We start from the raw sequence: 22,638 nt of genomic DNA, 5'->3' as shown, positions 1-22,638 counted from the left end.
ATTTTCATGTCTGTCGCCCCCTGTATCTGTAAGGTCCTTGTGGGCAGGGATTGTCTATACCTACTGTTTTGTATTGTACTCTCCCAAGCACTTAGTAGTACAGTGATCTGCACACAGTAAATCCTCAATAAATATGATTGATTGATTAATTGGTATTTAAATTCTTACTAGTAAAAGGCTCTGCACATAGTAAGCACTCAGTAAATACCATTGTCTGATGTGTCAAGCACTAGGGTAGGTACAGTACAATCAGATCAGATACAGTCTTTGTCCCACACAGGGCTCATAGTCTAAGGGGAGGGAGAACAGGAATTTAATCCCCATTTTACAGATGAGGAAATCGAGGCAGAGAGAAATGAAGTGACTTGCCTGAGGTCACATGGCAGAGCTGGGTCAGAACCCCGTTTCCTGACTCCCAGTCCTGTGCTCTTTCCACTAGACAAACATAATTAATCTGTTGCTTACAAGAAGCAGTGTGGCAGAGTGGAAAGAACATGGGCTTGGGAGTCAGAGGTCGTGGGTTCTAATCCTGACTCCACCACTTGTCTGCTGTGTGACTTTGGGCAAGTCACTTAACTTCTCTGTGCCTCAGTTACCTCATTTGTAAAATGGGTAATGACTGTGAGTCCCACGTGGGACAACCTCTTTACCTTGTATCTATCCCAGTGCTTAGAACAGTGCTTGGCACATAGTAAGCGCTTAACAAATAACATCATCATCATCATTTGAATTACAGAGGTGACAGATTGAGATAAATTGGCTAAAATCCAAATCCCCCATACTCATGAAGGACCAGATATACTATTTGCCTTTAATAATAAATATTTGAAATAACCACTTTGATCCTCTATATTTTACTCTGGAAACTGGGATGGGGAAGGGAAAGACCATCACAAGTAGGCATATACTTGCCTTTCACACCCTGATCATTATTTGGGGAATCCTCCCCTCTACCCTGGGATAGGTGGTTATCATTCACCTTAGAAATTGGTGTGAAAATTGAGACATGGGACAAACGTGGGTCGGGAAGAGTCACCCATCACCTAGATTTTGTCTTCTAAAAACTATAAGCTCCTCAAGGACAGGGACTGTATTTTTCATTCCTGTTGTTTACTCTCAAGCACATAGTACAGTGCACTAAATCCAGATGTAAAAGAACAAATGAGCTTCTATCCTGAGACTTCAGGACTGAGAATCTGCAGAGAGGAATTGATAATTGTGCCATTGTTTTGTGCAGCATCCCACACATTCTCTCTTCCCTACCAGTCATGTCACCACTGAGACATACAGTACAACAAGCAAGTAGACAGGCAAGGGTGCAGCATATTGCAATGTGTATGGACTGTCTTTCCTCTGTCTTAGCTGTATACAAGTGAATCTGGGACTCAATCCAGGTCTCATGATTCTCAGAGCAGTGGGAATCCATGTTGACCTCTTGGCTCTGTTGACACTTGATATCTCCCTACTCCTAGAAATGCTATCAGTATGGTTTCATTGACATGGAATACCCCTGCCAGTCAGCCAGGCAATTGTATTTACTGAGTGCTTACTGTGTGCAGAGCACTGTACTAAGCGTGTGGGAGAGTACAATATAACAATAAACAGACGCATTCCTGCCCACAACGAGCTCAGATTCTATAGGGGGAGACAGATAATGATTTAAATTGTTCTACCCTTGGTTCTCTGACAACTCTTTCTAAGTCTCTTCTTTTGCTTCTCATCCTTTAATTATGTATGTCCCACGGGGCTCTACTCTAGATCTATTATTTTACTCTGTTGGCTTGAGCTACCATCTCTAAGTGGATGGCTCCCAAATCTACCTCATCAGACCCTACCTCTCTCCTGCTACACAATTTGACATATCCTCCTGCCTGCAAGACAACTCTACATGGATGCCCTGCTGGCATCTTGAACTAATGATGTTTAAAACTGAACTTGGTAGCAATAGGGTGTAACATAACACTTGAGAAACAGTATGGCCTAGTGGAAAGAGCACAGTCCTGGGAGTTAGAAAGATGTTGGTTTTAATCCTGGCTTCTCTATTTGTCTGCTCTATGACCTTGGGCAAGTCATTTAACTTCTCTATGCCTCAGTTACCTCATCTGTAAACTGTGAGCCCCAGGTAGGACAGGAACTGTGTCCGACCTAATTTGCTAGTTTCTACCCCAGCGCTTAGTACAGTGCCTGACACATAATAATAATAATGTTGGTATTTGTTAAGCGCTTACTATGTGCAGAGCACTGTTCTAAGCGCTGGGGTAGACACAAGGGAATCAGGTTGTCCCACGTGGGGCTCACAGTCTTAATCCCCATTTTACAGATGAGGTAACTGAGGCACAGAGAAGTTAAGTGACTTGCCCACAGTCACACAGCTGACAAGTGGTGGAGCTGGGATTCAAACCCATGACCTCTGACTCCAAAGCCCGTGCTTTTTCCACTGAGCCATGCTCCTTCTCTAGTAAGCACTTAACCAATACAATCAAAAAGAAATGTATAAAACAAAATTACTGCTCTGGAGGCCTTACTACTGAGACAAATACGAAACACCAATTATATACACTAAATTACAGATATGTCCACAAGTACTATAAGAACCTGTCCTCCACAAGGCTGTTGTGATCAGTGTAATGGAGGGACAGTCAAGGAAGTCTTCGGGCAGACCATGGGTTTGAGTGGATTTTGAAAGAAGAAAGGAAAATGGTTTGGTGAAGCTTAGGAAGGTCTGGGGAGGTCATTCCAGTGTGATCTGATTTCCAGGAACAGTTAATAATAATAATGTTGGTATTTGTTAAGTGCTTACTATGTGCAGAGCACTGTTCTAAGCACTGGGGTAGACACAGGGGAATCAGGTTGTCCCATGTGGGGCTCACAGTCTTAATCCCCATTTTACAGATGAGGTAACTGAGGCACAGAGAAGTGAAGTGACTTGCCCACAGTCACACAGCTGACAAGTGGCAGAGCTGGGATTCGAACTCATGACCTCATGACCTCTGACTCCAAAGCCCAGGCACTTTCCACTGAGCCACGCTGTTTTGAGCTTGGACAGACTGGAAGGAAGGATCTGGAATATAACAGGAGTTTGCTAGAGGTTTAGAATGGGACCAGGGTTACGGCAGACTGATGGGATTATCATTATTTCAGAAAGTTGGGCACAGGTGGAGCGGGCAGAAATTGGATATGGGTAGACCAGAGGCTGTTGCAGTAAGCAGAGCATAAATCCTCTGCAGTAAACCTGCAACTAAAACATTGAAGAGTTGAATCTTTGATGTTACAAATGGACTGGGGTTTTTTTTTTCAGTTTTTGGTAGTTAATTAGTTTGTATTGATGGATTTATTGATTGTGTTAAACTGGCCTTGGTATGAAATGTGTTTTAAGCCTTTCACATTCAGGAATTGAGACTTGTGTCTCTCTAGATTTGGGAGGGCTTCCCAAAGCGGCTCAAGAAACCTCATTAAAATTACACCTCCCAACTAAGTCCTCATTTCTCAAACTCCCTCTCCCTTCTGCATCTCCTTTGCATTTGGATCTGTAATAATTATGGTATTTGTTAAGTACTGTACTAAATGCTGGGGTGGATACAAGTAAATAGGGTTGGACACAGTCCCTTTCCGGCATGGGACTCACAGTCTCAATCCCCATTTTACAGATGAGGTGACTGAGGCACAGAGAAGTTAAATGACTTGCCCAAGAACACACAGCAGACAAGTGGCAGAGCTGGGGATAAAACCCATGACCTTCTGACTCCCAAGCTGGTTCTCTATCCACTATGCCATGCTGCTTCTCTGTAACCCTTAAAGCACTTGATATTCACCCCACCCTCAGTCCCACAGCACTTACGTACCTGTCTGTAATTTATTTTAGTGTCTGTCTCCTCCTCTAGAATGTAAGCTGCTTATGGGCAGGGAACATGTCTACCAACTCTATTGTATTGTACTCTCCCAAGTCCTTAGTACAGTGCTCTGCACACAGTAAATTCTCAATAAATACGATTGATTGGCTGATTGCCCCAAGTTACAGACAATGATTACTAAAACACTTTTAACTGTATAAAGCCCCTGGGGTGGCAGAGGGGTGGGGGGGGAGAGATGAAACAAGGATAAAATTAATTTTTCATTTGTCAATGAGGTGGGGGCAGGTAGAAAGGTGTAGCAGGAAGAGACTTTCCATTTCTAAAAATGAGTATGGAAGAAACATTGACCAAAAGTAGGCATTGTTAAAAATGGCTCACTCTTAAGGATTCTGGGAGAGAGAATGGGGCCAAGTACCAGAGCAGCCAAAAATATGCTAAGGGAGAAGGAAAATCAAATTGGGAAGTAACTAAAAATCATATTAGAACAAGTGAATCCAAACTGCAGGGCAATTGTTGTAGCGTTGCCAATCTGAAGGTACAGTGGTTGGTCTGGTGTGGAAATATGGATGTCCCTTAGCAGATAAATATAAAAATGCACAATAAACAAAGACTAGAGACTGACAGTAATTCCACACTACAGAATTAGAAGCTTCAGGTCAGTCTTGGAAAAGTACAAAATCTCACCAGAAGGCTTGAGGCAAGGATGGTGTGGAATGAAGTTTATTAGGATGTGGGACAGAGAAAATTCTCAAGAATTTACAAGTGAGAAATCACGCTTTGCCTAAGAAAGGCGATAGGATGGAGAATAGTGCCGGGGAGCCCATTCTCAAATGAATACATTGGCAGACATTTGAGCTGGCATGCTAGTTCAGTATCCATTTTAGGTCCTGCCAAACCTTGCATATTCCTGACCTCAATCTGCTATACAAATCCTTTTCCTGATCTCAGAATGAGGAAGTACCGAAAAGGAGGGATAGGAAGAAGAATGGAGGGAGGCGAGGAGGAAGAGGGACCTTGAGACTGTGTCTCTTCTCTCAAATGCCTATGCCAATGTTCTGTACACAGGAAGTACACGCTGAATTAATTTATCTCTCTGTTGTGCTGTCACAGGTCACTCTACTCCTCTACTACTTCCACCATTGTGGTTGTCTTCACTGGGCTGTGGGGCCAGACTAGAAGCTGCCCTTGCCCCCAGTCCTTGCTTTGGTGGAGGTGGGAGGCCAATGATAGTGTCCATTGGGAAACGCAATGTGTTTGTTGAACAGACCTCTCCACTGGGTGGTAGTGGCTTCCTCTGCTGTTTCCCCTCAACAGATCTGGAATAGTAGTAAGAGTATTCATTAACTGCTTACTGTGGGCAGAGCCCTGTATTAGGTGCTGGGAGAGCATACACAGGTAGAAATTACATACAGTCCCTGTCCTTAGAGGGTGGGGCAGTAGGATAGTAGACTCTGAAAAGATCACTCTAGCCACATTTCAGGTGGCAGATCGGCATGTAGAATTTATTGACCATCCTGACCAAAATCGATTAACTGGTCATTTACATTATACACCTCCACACACATGTTTTCCCAGCATACCAGATTTTGAAGGTGCATTAGGAAATGGAGCTACACCTAAAGCAGTTAGTGTTCAGAACTTATAAGGCACCTTAAACTATAGCCTGTAGGCTCATTTTGGGCAGGGAACATATCTACCAATTTTGTTGTATTATACTCTCCCAAGCTCTTAGTACAGTGCTCTGCACACAGTAAGTGCTCAATAAATATGATTGAAAGAACATTTTGTGATTTGCACTTGGAAACAAATAGTTAACCAGTCCCAATTACGCAGAATTACTGTAAAGGGTTTCCCTGTGACTCAAACGTGATTCAAACCTAAAATGTTGCAATCTGTATAGTTGAAGTCTCTGAGTGGTCTCCCTAGCTCAGCTAGATGAGGAGATGACGTGAAGGAGGGGTTTTCCAGCCTACAGGCTGAAGAGTGGAGGAGGTGGGAAGCCTGAAATGCCACAATTGAGACTGTGTCTCTTCTCTCAAATGCATATGCCAATGTTCTGTACACAGGAAGTACACGCTGAATTAATTTATCTCTCTGTTGTGCTGTCACAGGTAACTCTACTCCTCTACTAGTGTGGTGGGTAACTGGCAAGGGGGAAGAAATACATACAGTCATGGTGCACTCAAAATGTTCAAGAGCTTCTCCTCGACAGGAAAAGTGGAATCTTCATGGCCCCAGGGCTTTGTCAGTGGGCTTCACTGCCTGGAATGCCTTTTTGGGGTGGATGCCAATCTGCCACCTGAAATGTGGCTAGAGTGATCTTTTTAGATTCTACTGTCCTAGATTATGGCCCACCCTCTAAGGACAGGGACTCTATGTAATTTCTACCCGTATATTCTCTCCCAGCACCTAATACAGTGCTCTTCCCATAGTAAGCAGTTGATAAAAACTATGGCTACTACTCCAGATCTGTTGGGGGAAACATGAAGCTCCAGAACTCGAGAGATGTTTTACCAGAAAGAACCCAAAGTTGATCTTGATCCTGGGCTCTGGATAAGGGTAGTAGGTTGTTGTCTGTCTACTGAAAGTGTGAGAGTTAAGAATCCACCGCAAACCCTATTGTGCTCCCCAACCGCTCCCCCACTCCGCCCGAGGCGGCCATTTTGGGAAGCCCCCACTCTGCCTGAGGCGGCCATTTTGGGAAGGCCTCACTCCCTCTTCCCTCTTCCCTCTTGAGGTGATTCATCTCTCCCGCCCCCGCCCCGGGCGACGACGTCCTGGTTCTCACCATGTTACCTTACTTTAGCCGCCACCTACGGCCGCCACCCACCCCGGACAACCTCAGGGCCCCCCCGCCGCCACAGGGTTATTTGGTCATGAGCTCTGGGACTCTCTCGGCCGCTGGCCGCTTGACTTTGAGTCTGATCGGGTAGGGTCGGCTCGTCCCCCGACCCTGGTCATCGCCTGCTTATTAACACTATTGGAGTGTGCCTTACTGTAGCATGTTGCTATATTAGCGATCTCGCTTGTTATTGTTTATTGTTGTCAGACTTTGAATTTGATCAGGTCGCCCCTTAATCGAGTCTACCCCGGACCCTGATCATCACCCCTTTTATTAACACGACTATATTGTATCATACTGTATCATGTTGCTATATTAGCACTACTGTATTGTATCATATTGTATCATGTTGCTATATTACCGATTTCGTTTATTACTGTTTATTGTTGTCAGTGCTGCCACCCACCTCTCTGGCCTCGCCATGTCCCTCCTCCCCCCCTCCCCCCTCCAGCCCCTTCCTATCCTCCCCTTCCCCTTCCCCTCTCTCGCTCAGCTCTTTCCCGCTCTCTCCTCTGTCTCCTCCCCCCCTCCTCTCTCCCGCCCTAGAACCCCACTTTACCAGCGCTACCCCTCTTCCCCCTCCCCCTACTCTTCCCCCCACCAAACCCCCTCTTCACCCCCTCCCCCCTTCTCTCTTCCCCACCCATGCCCCATCCCAGTCCTCTTGTCCCACCGCCACCCCTCATCCCCCTCTCCCCGTCCAGGGCCCCGCCACCTCCTTCCCATCCAAACCCTCCCCTCCCCCCGCCCTTCCCCCCCTCCCCCCCTTGCACCCACAGCTACTTTCAAGTGTGGCCTCTGGAACCCCCGCTCTATTACAGGCAAGCTACCTTTCATCCATGACCTTTTCCTCTCCCGCTCTCTCCTCCTCCTCGCCCTTTCGGAAACGTGGCTCTCTCCCGAAGACACGGTCTCCGCCGCCGCTCTCTCCAGCGGAGGCCTCTCCTTCTCCCACTCCCCCAGACTCACCGGTAAGGGAGGAGGCGTCGGCTTCCTCCCCTCGCCCCGTTGTGGCTTCCGCACTATCCCTCCTCCCCCCTCCCTCTCCTTCCCCTCCTTCGAAGCCCTACCACCCACTCCTCCTACAACCCACTCCAGCTACTTGTCGCCGTCATCTACCGCCCTCCCGGTCCCACCTCCGACTTCTTCAACCACCTTGACCCCTTTCTCACCTTCCTCCTCTCCTTCTCTCTGCCCACTCTGATCCTTGGAGACTTCAACATCCATACGGATGTACCCGACGACTCCTCTGCCGCCCGCCTGCTATCCCTCCTCGACTCTGCCGACCTCCTCCTCCACCATACCGCGTCCACTCACCGACTCGGTCACACCCTCGATCTCGTCATCTCCTACCGCTGCACTATCTCCTCCCTCACCAACTCTGAAATCCCTCTCTCTGACCATAACCTTCTCACCTGCCTCATCTCTCACACTCCCTCCCCCTGCAAATCTTCACTACTGCCCCACAGAGACCTCCGCTCTCTCGATCCCATCCGTCTTTCCAATAGCATCTCTCCTCACCTCGCCGCCCTGTCCTCTCTTCCCACTCTCGACGATCAGGTCTCCGCTCTCAACTCCACCCTCTCTACTCATCTCGACTCTCTCGCCCCCCTTTCCCTCCGCCGCTCTCGCTCCACTAACCCACAGCCCTGGATCACCTCCTCCGTCCGCCTCCTACGCTCCTACGCTCGAGCTGCTGAGCGCTGCTGGCGAAAGTCCAAGCACCAAGCCGACGTCACGCACTTCAAATTTATCCTTTCCTGCCTTAACTCTGCCCTCTCCTCCGCAAGGCAAAGCTTCTTCTCCTCCCTCATCGACACCCATGCCCGTCACCCCCGCCGATTGTTCCGGACCTTTAACTCTCTCCTTAGGCCCCCTGTTCCTCCGCCTCCCCCATCTCTCACCCCCAATGATCTGGCCACCTATTTCCTCACGAAAATCAACACGATCAGCTCTGAGCTCCCCAAAGTCACCCCTCCGCCTCTCCCCTCCCCCCCACCAACCCCCTCCCCTACTTTCCCATCCTTCCCTGCAGTATCCTCAGAGGAGATCTCCTCCCTCCTCGCAAGTGCCACCCCCTCCACCTGCGCCTCGGACCCCATTCCCTCTCACCTTCTTAAAACCATCGCCCCTGCCCTCCTACCTTGCTTAACTTCTATTTTTAACCACTCAATCTCCAAGGGCTCCTTCCCCTCTGCCTTCAAACATGCCCACGTCTCCCCCATCCTAAAAAAACCCGCTCTTGACCCCACTTCCCCCTCCAGTTATCGTCCTATCTCCCTACTACCCTTCCTTTCCAAAATCCTAGAACGAGTCGTCTACAATCGATGCCTAGAATTCCTTAACTCCCATTCTCTCCTATACCCCCTCCAATCTGGCTTCCGTCCCCTCCACTCTACCGAGACTGCTCTCTCTAAGGTCACTCGTGACCTCCTTCTTGCCAAATCCAATGGCTCCTACTCCATTCTGATCCTCCTTGACCTCTCTGCTGCCTTTGACACTGTCGACCATCCCCTCCTCCTCCATACCTTATCTCACCTTGGCTTCATGGACTCTGTCCTCTCCTGGTTCTCCTCTTACCTCTCTGGCCGATCATTCTCGGTCTCCTACGCCGGAGCCTCCTCCCCCTCCCATCCTTTAACTGTTGGAGTTCCTCAAGGGTCAGTTCTTGGCCCTCTTCTGTTCTCCATTTACACTCACTCCCTCGGTGAACTCATTCGCTCTCACGGCTTTGACTACCATCTCTACGCAGATGACACGCAGATCTACATCTCCGCCCCTGTCCTCTCCCCCTCCCTTCAGGCTCGCATCTCCTCCTGCCTCCGGGACGTCTCCACCTGGATGTCGGCCCACCACCTAAAACTCAACATGAGCAAGACTGAGCTCCTCATCTTCCCTCCCAAACCCGGTCCTCTCCCAGACTTCTCTATCACCGTGGATGGCACGACCATCCTTCCCGTCTCTCAGGCCCGCAATCTCGGTGTCATCCTTGACTCGTCCCTCTCGTTCACCCCACACATCCTATCCGTTACCAAGACCTGCCGGTTTCACCTCTACAATATCGCCAAGATCTGCCCTTTCCTCTCCACCCAAACGGCTACCTTACTGTTACGGGCTCTTGTTATATCCCGGCTAGACTACTGTGTCAGCCTTCTCTCTGACCTCCCTTCCTCCTCTCTCGCCCCGCTCCGGTCTATTCTTCACTCCGCTGCCCGGCTCATCTTCCTGCAGAAACGATCTGGGCATGTCACTCCCCTTCTTAAACAACTCCAGTGGTTGCCTATCGACCTCCGCTCCAAACAAAAACTCCTCACTCTAGGCTTCAAGGCTCTCCATCACCTTGCCCCTTCCTACCTCTCCTCCCTTCTCTCTTTCTACCGCCCACCCCGCACGCTCCGCTCCTCTGCCGCCCACCTCCTCACCGTCCCTCGGTCTCGCCTATCCCGCCGTCGACCCCTGGGTCACGTCCTCCCGCGGTCCTAGAACGCCCTCCCTCCTCACCTCCACCAAACTGATTCTCTTTCCCTCTTCAAAACCCTACTTAAAAATCACCTCCTCCAAGAGGCGTGCCCAGACTGAGCTCCTCTTCCCCCTCTACTCCCTCTGCCATTCCCCCCTTTACCTCTCCGCAGCTAAAGCCTCATTTTCCCCTTTTCCCTCTGCTCCTCCACCTCTCCCTTCCCATCCCCACAGCACTGTACTCGTCCGCTCAACTGTATATATTTTCGTTACCCTATTTATTTTGTTAATGAATTGTACATCGCCTCGATTCTATTTAGTTGCCATTGTTTTTACGAGATGTTCTTCCCCTTGATACTGTTTATTGCCATTGTTCTTGTCTGTCCGTCTCCCCCGATTAGACTGTAAGCCCGTCAAACGGCAGGGACTGTCTCTATCTGTTGCCGACTTGTTCATCCCAAGCGCTTAGTACAGTGCTCTGCACATAGTAAGCGCTCAATAAATACTATTGAATGAATGAATGAACAACACCACCATCTTCCTTGACTCACAAGTCCACAACCTTGGTATTTTCCTTGAATTTTTTCTCCTTCAACCCAGATATTCACTCAGTTATTAAATCCTGCAGAGCATATCTTCATAAATCCTCCAGACCCCACTCCATCTCCAAACTGTCACCCTACTGGTTCAAGCACTTGAGCCAATCTTAACTATTCCATCAGTCTCCTTGCTAACCTCTTGACTCCAGCCTCTTCCCTCTCCATACTTCACTCTGCTCCCCAGATCATTCTTCTAAAACAAATTCTATAAATAACTCCCCACATTAACCAGAGACTTCTCACCATTGTCTATGAAAAACTCAATCTGCTCACCCTCCCTACAACCCAGTCTACTCACCAGGCTCCTTTAATACTAGTTTACACACTGTGCTTCACTCTTAATTGAGCACTTACTGTGTGTAGAGCATTGTACTAAGCACTTGGGAGAGTACATTATAACAATAAACTGATAAATTCCCTGCCCACAGTGAGTTTACAATCTAGAGGGGCAGGGAGAGTTATATTAATATAAATAAATTAAGATATGTGCATCAGTTCTGTGGGGCTGGGATGGGAGAAGAACAAAGGGAGCAAGTTGGGTGACACAGTAATGAGTGGGAGAAGAGGAAAGGGGGCCTTAGTCAGGGAAGGTCTCTTGGAGGATAAGTACCTTCAATAAGGCTTTGGGGGCCGGGGGATGGGGAGAGTAACTGTCTGTTGGATTTGAAGAGGGAGGGGGCTCCAGGCAAGAGGCAGGACATGGGTGAGGGGTTGGTGGTGAGATAGACAAGATCGAAGCACAGTGAGAAATTTGGCATTAGAGGAGTAAAGTGTGCAGGCGGGGTTGTAATAGGAGAGTAGCATGGTATCCTCCCGTCATCTCAAGGCTTAACCTGTCCAAAACGAAACTCTTTATCTTCCCATCCAAACCCTGTCCTCCCCGACTTTCCCATCATTGTAGACGGCACCACCATCCTTCCTATCTCACAAGACCATAACCTTGATATTACCCTTGACTCCTCTCTCTCATTCAACCCAGATATTCAATTCATCACTAAATCCTGTTGGTCCCACCTTCACAACATCGGTAAAATCTGCCCTCTTCTCTCCATCCAAACTACTACCATGTTAATACCTCTCATTCATACATTCATTCAATCATATTTACTGTGCACTTACTGTGTGCACAGCACTGTATTAAACACTTGGAAAGTACAATTCAGCAATAGACAATCCCTGCCCACACCAGGCTTACAGTCTAGAAGGGGGGAGACAGACATCAAAACAATTAAACAGGCATCAATATAAATAAATGAAATGATAGATATATACACATCAAAATAAGTAAACAGGCATCATCCTATCCCACCTGGATTACTACATCAGCCTCCTTGCTGACCGCCCAGCCTCCTGTCTCTCCCCACTCCAGTCCATATTTCACTCTGCTGCCCAGATCATTTTTCTTCAAAAATGTTCAGGACACGTCTCCCCACGCCTCAGAAAAAATCTAGTGGTTGCCCATCCACTTCTGGATCAAACAAAAACTCCTCACCATTGACTTTAACGTCACCAACAATTCCTTGCTTGTGTCCTCCTTATGGACTTAGCTCCCCTCCCGCTTCATATCCACCAGGTCACTATTTTCCTCATCTTCAAATCCTTATTAAAATAACACCTCCTCCAGGAAGCCCTCCTTGACAAATTTCTCATATCCCCACCCTATTTTTCCTCAGTCAGTATTTATTGAGCACTATGTATACAGCTCTGTACTAAGCACTTGAGAAAGTACAATATAACAATATAACAATAAACAGACACATTCCCTGCTCACAATGAGTTTACAGTCTAGAGGAAGCTTTCCTCATCACCCATGCACTTGAACCCATCCCCTCTAAGCTCTTCAGTACTCACCCCATCTCGTGAACCTCAGTGATGTTATTACAACACCACCAGCCAGAAAAGCAGCAGAAATGTATGGGAACTGTGGGCAGCCTCAGCAGCTAAGACCTAAAGGCTAGATGTTATTTGTCTGGGAGGCAGGTTGGGGGGTGGAGGCGGGGTGAGGAGGGAGGAAGGAGAGAGCAGGAATCAGGAAGACAGGTGCTTCCTGTCACAACTCTCCCCCCCACCCCCCATCCCTCTTCACCCTGTGGCTTGTTCTTCAAGCATTGGTATTTACTGAGCCCTTTCTGTGTGCAGAGCACTACTAAGCATTTGGGAGATTACGATATAATCGAATTGGTAGACTCAGTCACTGCCCACAAGGAGTTTACAGTCTAGAGGACTAATAATTGTAATACAGTACCATGTACGAGAGTCGTTACAAGTTATACTTGGGAAAGCCAAGGCCGCCAAGGGCTGAGATGGGGAGCAAAAAGGGTGGGTTAGCTGGTCCTCTTTCCTTCAGGGGGAAGCACCCCGATTAGTAAACACACATGCATCACCTCTAACAACAAACATACTTTCCCCCTTTCTATTGACACTCTCAGTTCAGTGGCTTCTCCCAAAAGAAGAATTAACAAGGTACCTTCTAATGAGGAAGAGCTCTGGGGGAGGGTATTGATTAGCACCTATTTGTGTTAATCACTACTTGCAGATGTAGTGATTATCCTCTAGGGGAGGCAGGGGATTTTAAAAGGAACTCAGGCTGCCCCCTTCCTCCTCTTTGAAAAGGTAGGATCCCCTTTCAAAGCCAGACATGCCAGCCCCAATGGTGAGATGATATTTAGCAGGACTCAAGTAGTGAGTTTGGCTGCTGTGTTAGTGACATGAAGTTCAGGGTGGAGCCCAAACTCCCTCTAAACTGTAAACTCCTTGTGGGCAGTAGTCATATATAGCAACTCTATTATACTGTACTCTTCCAAGTACTTAGTGCAGTGGTGTACACACAGTAAGTGCTCAATAAAACTGATTGATTAAAACATAGAAACACTAGTACTGCCTCAGCCTAATGGCCCCTCAGGTGTAGTCAGTCTCTGAAAATGGCAACAGGATGCTTAGAGGAACAGTTTTATGGTTGCCCTGCCAGCCATCTGGACAATCACTGAACCATATTTATTGAGTGTTTACTGGGTATAGAGCACCATATTAAGTGCTTGGGAGAGTATAATATAAAACAGAGTTGATAGACATGTTCCCTACCCACAAAGCTCTTACAGTCTAGATGACCACAGTCCTACCTCTAACATCCCTAACAGTCCCTTTGTCGCTGCTCCAAAAGAAAATTTTCCTTATTCTGTAGTATAAAATCCTTCCATTAAGGATAGTTCATACAAGTGCGATTACATTTAACACTAGGGGAAAGAAAGGCAACTCTAAGTAGTAACAATAATAATAATAATGGTACTTGTTAAGTACTTACTATGTGCCAAGCACTCTTCTAAGTGCTGGATACAAGCTAATCAGGTTAGACACAGTCCCTGGCCCACATGGGGCTCACACTCTTAATCCCCATTTTACAGATGAGGAAACAGGCACAGAGAAGTTAAGTGACTTGCGCAAGGTCACACAGAAGACATGTGGTGGACTCGGGATTAGATCCCATCTCCTTCTGTCTCCCGGGTCCATGCCCTGTGCACTAAGCCATGCTGCAAAACAACCAGAGCTGCACCCTGAGGATGTAGTCTCTTGTTGGCTGTGTGGCTCAGGTCTTGTCCTCTTTGTAGGCCGCAGAATACCCTAGACCATAGAAGAGATAGCACAGACTCAAATGTCGTGGGCGAGAGACTCCATCCTCACTCAGTGATAAATTCATCCAAACCCCTCCTGAACCTTTGGCCTGTATCACTTCCAGTGGTAAATTTTATGTTGAGGGAAGATTTCCTTTTTGGTTTTTCCCAATTTACTACCTTCAAGCTACAGTGAGTGCCTCCTAACATATTGTTATGAGATTTGGTGAATGCCAATTCACAGGTGAACACCCTTTGAACCATTTATTATCCTCATCATATCTTATTAAGACTTTGGAAGGCCTACTAAGAAAGCTGAAGTTATTCATAGATTTGATCTACCTTCCCTGTGTTGGGGCAAGACTGCTGGAAGTTGGGAAGCAGGAGGCCCCAAAGCCTGGATAATTCAGTCATTCGAATATTCAAGAGTTGTTGGCTGCATTGATATGTTCAGTGTCAACCATTTTTATATAAAGCTATATGAAAAGGAATTTATCATTGGCTTACTTCAAAAAGTCAAATTACCAATACCCAGCCTCAGAGTCAAGATGAAACAATACTGAAGAACTTGAGAGGAAGAATTCAATTAGCCTTCATGGGCATCACACCAAGGATAATGCTAATGGATTCTCTATGGTTGAAGCCCAACAGAATAAATTGTCTCTCAAATTGGGTATTTCATTTGCAGACAGTAGAGCAGCTGTCAGCTCAAATATGGAGGTGCAGACTAAAGAGAGCTGGGAAAAGCAGCTATTTGATATTTATGGTTGGTGTGAGACGATGAACAGCTCAGATCTAATTATATTTTCATCATGGACTCACTTTACCAGAAATTTGTGACTTGAAATGTGCCTTCTTAATAGATTTATCAAGAATAACCTAGAGAGTAGTTGTTCAGCTGGATTTAAAAGTCAGTGGAAGAAGTCTCAATGATGTAAGTACTTATCTATAATTTATGGTCTAGAGAACCACTAGCCTGACAATGAAGGAATTCATATCCGTAATCCATGCACACTCTGATCCGGTTAAAGCATCAGTCACCAAAACTGGGACTTTAGAATTCAAACCTTAAGAAAAATGCCTTTAAAATAATGGATTTGACAGTATTGGTTAAAAACATTAATTTTAGGTAGCTCTCAATAAACCCAGATGATAGAAAAAGGAAATTTGAAAACAATGATGATACTCTTGGAATTTAGCATAGTTTTCACTTTTAGGCTGTGATTTAAGTCTCTCCAACTCTTATGAACTTGACCATGATTAAGTAAATTCCATATTCTGCAAGGGACCATCACAATCCTAGGAAAGGCAGAAGGATTCTTTTTTGTCTGTGATAAAATCTTACAGACATTCCTAAGATGAGAGTGTAAACAAAACGTCACACTCATGAATCCTAGACACTTTTTTTTTCATTTGGTGCTTGTAAATTTCAGAGGAAATTTCTATAATACTATTTTGACTGATTACATAGGTGTATAATTGCATAATTCTATCAGAGCATCTACAACTAGACATTCTGAAGATAATAAATGTCACCAACCCTCCTCTAAATGTATTCCCATCCCCCACCTACTTTGATCCTTCAAATTTCAGGCAGACAAATTCACTGAGAAAAGAACATCTCAGACTCCTGGGTTTATACACGGCACTGAACACTTCGTTGGTAAAAACTGTTTAGGCCCCAGGAGGCTTTTTTTTTTGCAAAATTCTCTGTGCCCCTTAATCCCTTAGGTCTAAATTGCTCTTAGAGAGGTTTTCAGAGAAATGGAGGTAGGGTAACACAAAGAAACCTGTGGTTACCAGAACAATGCAATGTTCTTAACAGGTCAGAAGATGAAGGCTTGGGTTATTTTCTCTTGTAAAGTAACCATACAGGCTAGTGCTTTGTTTTTATGAGGCTTTATTTACTAATTTTAGCCTCTGTGACCTTTGTGTTGAGTATACAATTAAATGAGAAAATAGACTTGTACTCAGAATTTCTTTCTCCAGACATTTTCAGTTCTTTTGAAGTTCACATAAATCAGATTATAGTGTTCTCAAAGGTTTTTAATAATACCTAAGTAGATGTTCCGGTATTAGCTTGTGAAATGCTGAGTCAAATATTAGGGATAATTTAGTCTCAAGAACTTTTAAAACAGTTATTGTTAAGTTACCTCGGGGCCTGATTGTATCTGCCGGATATATTCTATTACAGAATTTTAAATAGAAAAGATAGTAAGTTTGCTTTATTTTACCATATTCAGAAACTGTTAATGAAAGAAAATGTCCAGGTTTGCTTGCACAAAGAGGGTCTTTCAAGGCAGTAAGGCTATTGGAAGTACACTCAAAACAGCCAAATGCTCAAATCTCCCTGTTGGTAGTTGTTTTAAAGGCAGCTTCCAAGGGAGCATCTGATAAAGAGCTGACTCATTGATTTGGTCAGTAGTTGCAGAAACTTTAATTTAACTGGACCCACAATTTACCTAATATGATTTTTGCCCTGAATTTCTCAAGATGGACTTCTACCCTAAAACAGAACATGACACAAACCCACTCCATAGAGGTGAACAAAAACACTCCAGCTAGCTGCTCCAGTTGGAAACATCTCTTGAAGGGATGAAATCCAGGGAACAGTGTATTGCATAAAGTAGAGCTTCAGTCAGGTTTCACTCTGTTCCTCTATTCCACATTTCTATAGCCCTCTGGCACTGTTAGAAGAGCAGAGTTCCATTATGTAAATGAACCCAAAGCAGAGGCAAAGCAAGGGAAAATTACCTTCTGATATAAATTCAAAAGAACAAGGAGTGAGCCTTTGGGAGGGAGAGAGAGGAAGGAGAGAACAGCAGGAGTAAACATTAGTTGGGAGTGCTCCTATCAGGCAGCTAAACAACAGAGTATTCATAATATTCATTCATTCATTCAATAGTATTTATTGAGCGCTTACTATGTGCAGAGCACTGTACTAAGCGCTTGGGATGAACAAGTCGGCAACAGATAGAGACAGTCCCTGCCGTTTGACGGGCTTACAGTCTAATCGGGGGAGACGGACAGACAAGAACAATGGCAATAAACAGCGTCAAGGGGAAGAACATCTCGTAAAAACAATGGCAACTAAATAGAATCAAGGCGATGTACAATTCATTAACAAAATAAATAGGGTAACGAAAATATATACAGTTGAGCGGACGAGTACAGTGCTGTGGGGATGGGAAGGGAGAGGTGGAGGAGCAGAGGGAAAAGGGGAAAATGAGGCTTTAGCTGCGGAGAGGTAAAGGGGGGATGGCAGAGGGAGTAGAGGGGGAAGAGGAGCTCAGTCTGGGAACGCCTCTTGGAGGAGGTGATTTTTAAGTAGGGTTTTGAGGAGGGAAAGAGAATCAGTTTGGCGGAGGTGAGGAGGGAGGGCGTTCCAGGACCGCGGGAGGACGTGACCCAGGGGTCGACGGCGGGATAGGCGAGACCGAGGGACGGTGAGGAGGTGGGCGGCAGAGGAGCGGAGCGTGCGGGGTGGGCGGTAGAAAGAGAGAAGGGAGGAGAGGTAGGAAGGGGCAAGGTGATGGAGAGCCTTGAAGCCTAGAGTGAGGAGTTTTTGTTTGGAGCGGAGGTCGATAGGCAACCACTGGAGTTGTTTAAGAAGGGGAGTGACATGCCCAGATCGTTTCTGCAGGAAGATGAGCCGGGCAGCGGAGTGAAGAATAGACCGGAACGGGGCGAGAGAGGAGGAAGGGAGGTCAGAGAGAAGGCTGACACAGTAGTCTAGCCGGGATATAACGAGAGCCCGTAACAGTAAGGTAGCCGTTTGGGTGGAGAGGAAAGGGCGGATCTTGGCGATATTGTAGAGGTGAAACCGGCAGGTCTTGGTAACGGATAGGATGTGTGGGGTGAACGAGAGGGACGAGTCAAGGATGACACCGAGATTGCGGGCCTGAGAGACGGGAAGGATGGTCGTGCCATCCACGGTGATAGAGAAGTCTGGGAGAGGACCGGGTTTGGGAGGGAAGATGAGGAGCTCAGTCTTGCTCATGTTGAGTTTTAGGTGGCGGGCCGACATCCAGGTGGAGACGTCCCGGAGGCAGGAGGAGATGCGAGCCTGAAGGGAGGGGGAGAGGACAGGGGCGGAGATGTAGATCTGCGTGTCATCTGCGTAGAGATGGTAGTCAAAGCCGTGAGAGCGAATGAGTTCACCGAGGGAGTGAGTGTAAATGGAGAACAGAATAGGGCCAAGAACTGACCCTTGAGGAACTCCAACAGTTAAAGGATGGGAGGGGGAGGAGGCTCCGGCGAAGGAGACCGAGAATGATCGGCCAGAGAGGTAAGAGGAGAACGAGGAGAGGACAGAGTCCGTGAAGCCAAGGTGAGATAAGGTATGGAGGAGGAGGGGATGGTCGACAGTGTCAAAGGCAGCAGAGAGGTCAAGGAGGATTAGAATGGAGTAGGAGCCATTGGATTTGGCAAGAAGGAGGTCACGGGTGACCTTAGAGAGAGCAGTCTTGGTAGAGTGGAGGGGACGGAAGCCAGATTGGAGGGGGTCTAGGAGAGAATGGGAGTTAAGGAATTCTAGGCATCGATTGTAGACGACTCGTTCTAGGATTTTGGAAAGGAAGGGTAGTAGGGAGATAGGACGATAACTGGAGGGGGAAGTGGGGTCAAGAGCGGGTTTTTTTAGGATGGGGGAGACGTGGGCATGTTTGAAGGCAGAGGGGAAGGAGCCCTTGGAGATTGAGTGGTTAAAAATAGAAGTTAAGCAAGGTAGGAGGGCAGGGGCGATGGTTTTAAGAAGGTGAGAGGGAATGGGGTCCGAGGCGCAGGTGGAGGGGGTGGCACTTGCGAGGAGGGAGGAGATCTCCTCTGAGGATACTGCAGGGAAGGATGGGAAAGTAGGGGAGGGGGTTGGTGGGGGGAGGGGAGAGGCGGAGGGGTGACTTTGGGGAGCTCAGAGCTGATCGTGTTGATTTTCGTGAGGAAATAGGTGGCCAGATCATGGGGGTGAGAGATGGGGGAGGCGGAGGAACAGGGGGCCTAAGGAGAGAGTTAAAGGTCCGGAACAATCGGCGGGGGTGACGGGCATGGGTGTCGATGAGGGAGGAGAAGAAGCTTTGCCTGGCGGAGGAGAGGGCAGAGTTAAGGCAGGAAAGGATAAATTTGAAGTGCGTGACGTCGGCTTGGTGCTTGGACTTTCGCCAGCAGCGCTCAGCAGCTCGAGCGTAGGAGCGTAGGAGGCGGACGGAGGAGGTGATCCAGGGCTGTGGGTTAGTGGAGCGAGAGCGGCGGAGGGAAAGGGGGGCGAGAGAGTCGAGATGAGTAGAGAGGGTGGAGTTGAGAGCGGAGACCTGATCGTCGAGAGTGGGAAGAGAGGACAGGGCGGCGAGGTGAGGAGAGATGCTATTGGAAAGACGGATGGGATCGAGAGAGCGGAGGTCTCTGTGGGGCAGTAGTGAAGATTTGCAGGGGGAGGGAGTGTGAGAGATGAGGCAGGTGAGAAGGTTATGGTCAGAGAGAGGGATTTCAGAGTTGGTGAGGGAGGAGATAGTGCAGCGGTAGGAGATGACGAGATCGAGGGTGTGACCGTGTCGGTGAGTGGGCGCAGTATGGTGGAGGAGGAGGTCGGCAGAGTCGAGGAGGGATAGCAGGCGGGCGGCAGAGGAGTGTTGTCAACAGTGATTGGGGAGGAGATGGTTGGGTAGGAAGATGAGGAGGAGTTCTGTTTTGGACATAAGCTTGAGGTGTCATTGGTACATCCCATATAAAGATGTCCTGAAGGCAGAAGGAAATGAAGAGTTCAGAGCTGGAGAAGTTGATTTTTAAGTCATCCATGTAGAAATTGTAGTTGAAGTCATGGGGGTAAATGGAAAATAGAAGGGGACCCAGAACTAAGGCTTGAGAAACTCTCCATAGTCAGGGAGTAGGAGTCAGAGGAGAGGCTGGTGAAAGAGACCGAGAGAGTGGCCAAAAGGAAAAGAGGAGAATCGGGAAAAGTCAGTGTCAGAGAAACCAAGGTTTGAGTGTGTTTGCAGAAGGGTGTGGTCCATATTGTCAAAGGCTGCTGAAAGGTGCAGGAAGATTAGAGAAGCGGTGTGGCTCAGTGGAAAGAGCCTGGGCTTGGGAGTCAGGTCATGGGTTCAAATCCCGGATCCTGCACTTGTCAACTCTATGACTTTGGGCAAGTCACTTCACTTCTCTGTTATTATTGTTCACTTCTCTGTTGTTATTGTTTATTGTCATCAGTGCTGCCACCCACCTCTCTGGCCTCACCAGCCACCTGACTTTGAGTTTGATCAGGTCTGCCTTTAATTGAGCCTACCTCCGACCCTGGTCATCGCCCGCTTATTAACACTACTGTATTGTATTATACTGTATCATGTTGCTATATTACCGATTTCGTTTGTTACTGTTTATTGTTGTCAGTGCTGCCACCCACCTCTCTGGCCTCACCATGTCCCTCCTCCCCCCGTCCTCCCTCCCGCCCCTTCCTATCCTCCCCTTCCCCTTCCCCTCTCTCGCTCAGCTCTTTCCCGCTCTCTCCTCTGCCTCCTCCCCCCCTCCCCTCCCCCGCCCTAGAACCCCACTTTACCAGCACTACCCCTCTTCCCCCTCCCCCTACTCTCCCCTCCACCAAACCCCCTCCTCACCCCCTCCCCCCTTCTCTCTTCCCCACCCACGCCCCATCCCAGTCCTTCTGTCCCACCGCCACCCCTCATCCCCCTCTCCCCGTCCAGGGCCCCGCCACCTCCTTCCCATCCAAACACTCCCCTCCCCCCGCCCTTTCCCCCTCCCCCCCTTGCACCCACAGCTACTTTCAAGTGTGGCCTCTGGAACCCCCGCTCTATTACAGGTAAGCTACCTTTCGCCCATGACCTTTTCCTCTCCCGCTCTCTCCTCCTCCTCGCCCTTTCAGAAACGTGGCTCACTCCCGAAGACACGGTCTCCGCCGCTGCTCTCTCCAGCGGAGGCCTCTCCTTCTGCCACTCCCCCAGACTCACCGGTAAGGGAGGAAGCGTCGGCTTCCTCCTCTCACCCCGTTGCCGCTTCCGCACTATCCCTCCTCCCCCTCCCTCTCCTTCCCCTCCTTCGAAGCCCATATCATTCGCCTCTACCACCCCCTCTAGATACTTGTCACTGTCATCTACCGCCCTCCTGGTCCCACCTCCGACTTCTTCAACCACCTAGACCCCTTTCTCACCTTCCTTCTCTACTTCTCTCTGCCAACTCTGATCCTCGGAGACTTCAACATCCATATGGATGTACCCGATGACTCCTCTGCTGCCCGCCTGCTATCCCTCCTCGACTCTGCTGACCTCCTCCTCCACCATACCGCGCCCACTCACCGACTCGGTCACACTCTCGATCTCGTCATCTCCTACCGCTGCACTATCTCCTCCCTCACCAACTCTGAAATCCCTCTCTCTGACCATAACCTTCTCACCTGCCTCATCTCTCACACTCCCTCCCCCTGCAAATCTTCGCTACTGCCCCACAGAGACCTCCGCTCTCTTGATCCCATCCATCTTTCCAAAAGCATCTCTCCTCACCCTGCCGCCCTGTCCTCACTTCCCACTCTCGACGATCAGGTCTCCACTCTCAACTCCACCTTCTCTACTCATCTCGACTCTCTTGCCCCCCTTTCCCTCTGCCGCTCTCGCTCCACTAACCCACAGCCCTGGATCACCTCCTCCATCCGCCTCCTACGCTCCTATGCTTGAGCTGCTGAGCGCTGCTGGCGAAAGTCCAAGCACCGAGCCGACCTCACACACTTCAAATTTATCCTTTCCTGCCTTAACTCTGCCCTCTCCTCCTCCAGGCAAAACTTCTTCTCCTCCCTCATCGTGACACCCATGCCCATCACCCCCGCCAATTGTTCCAGACCTTTAACTCTCTCCTTAGACCCCCTGTTCCCCCCCCTCCCCCATCTCTCACGCCCAATGATCTGGCCACCTATTTCATCACAAAAATCAACACAATCAGGTCTGAGCTCCCCAAAGTCACCCCTCCGCCTCTCCCCTCCCCCCACCAACCCTCTCCCCTACTTTCCCATCCTTCCCTGCAGTATCCTCAGAGGAGATCTCCTCCCTCCTCGCAAGTGCTACCCCCTCCACCTGCGCCTCGGACCCCATTCCCTCTCACCTTCTTAAAACCATCGCCCCTGCCCTCCTCCCTTCCTTAACTTCTATTTTTAACCACTCAATCTCCAATGGCTCCTTTCCCTCTGCCTTCAAATATGCCCACGTCTCCCCCATCCTAAAAAAACCCGCTCTTGACCCCACTTCGCCCTCCAGTTATCGCCCTATCTCCGTACTACCGTTCCT

The sequence above is a fragment of the Ornithorhynchus anatinus genome, chromosome X1 (genome assembly GCF_004115215.2).
Source record: "Ornithorhynchus anatinus isolate Pmale09 chromosome X1, mOrnAna1.pri.v4, whole genome shotgun sequence".
Taxonomy (NCBI): domain Eukaryota; kingdom Metazoa; phylum Chordata; class Mammalia; order Monotremata; family Ornithorhynchidae; genus Ornithorhynchus; species Ornithorhynchus anatinus.
This window is presented reverse-complemented; position numbering follows the sequence as displayed.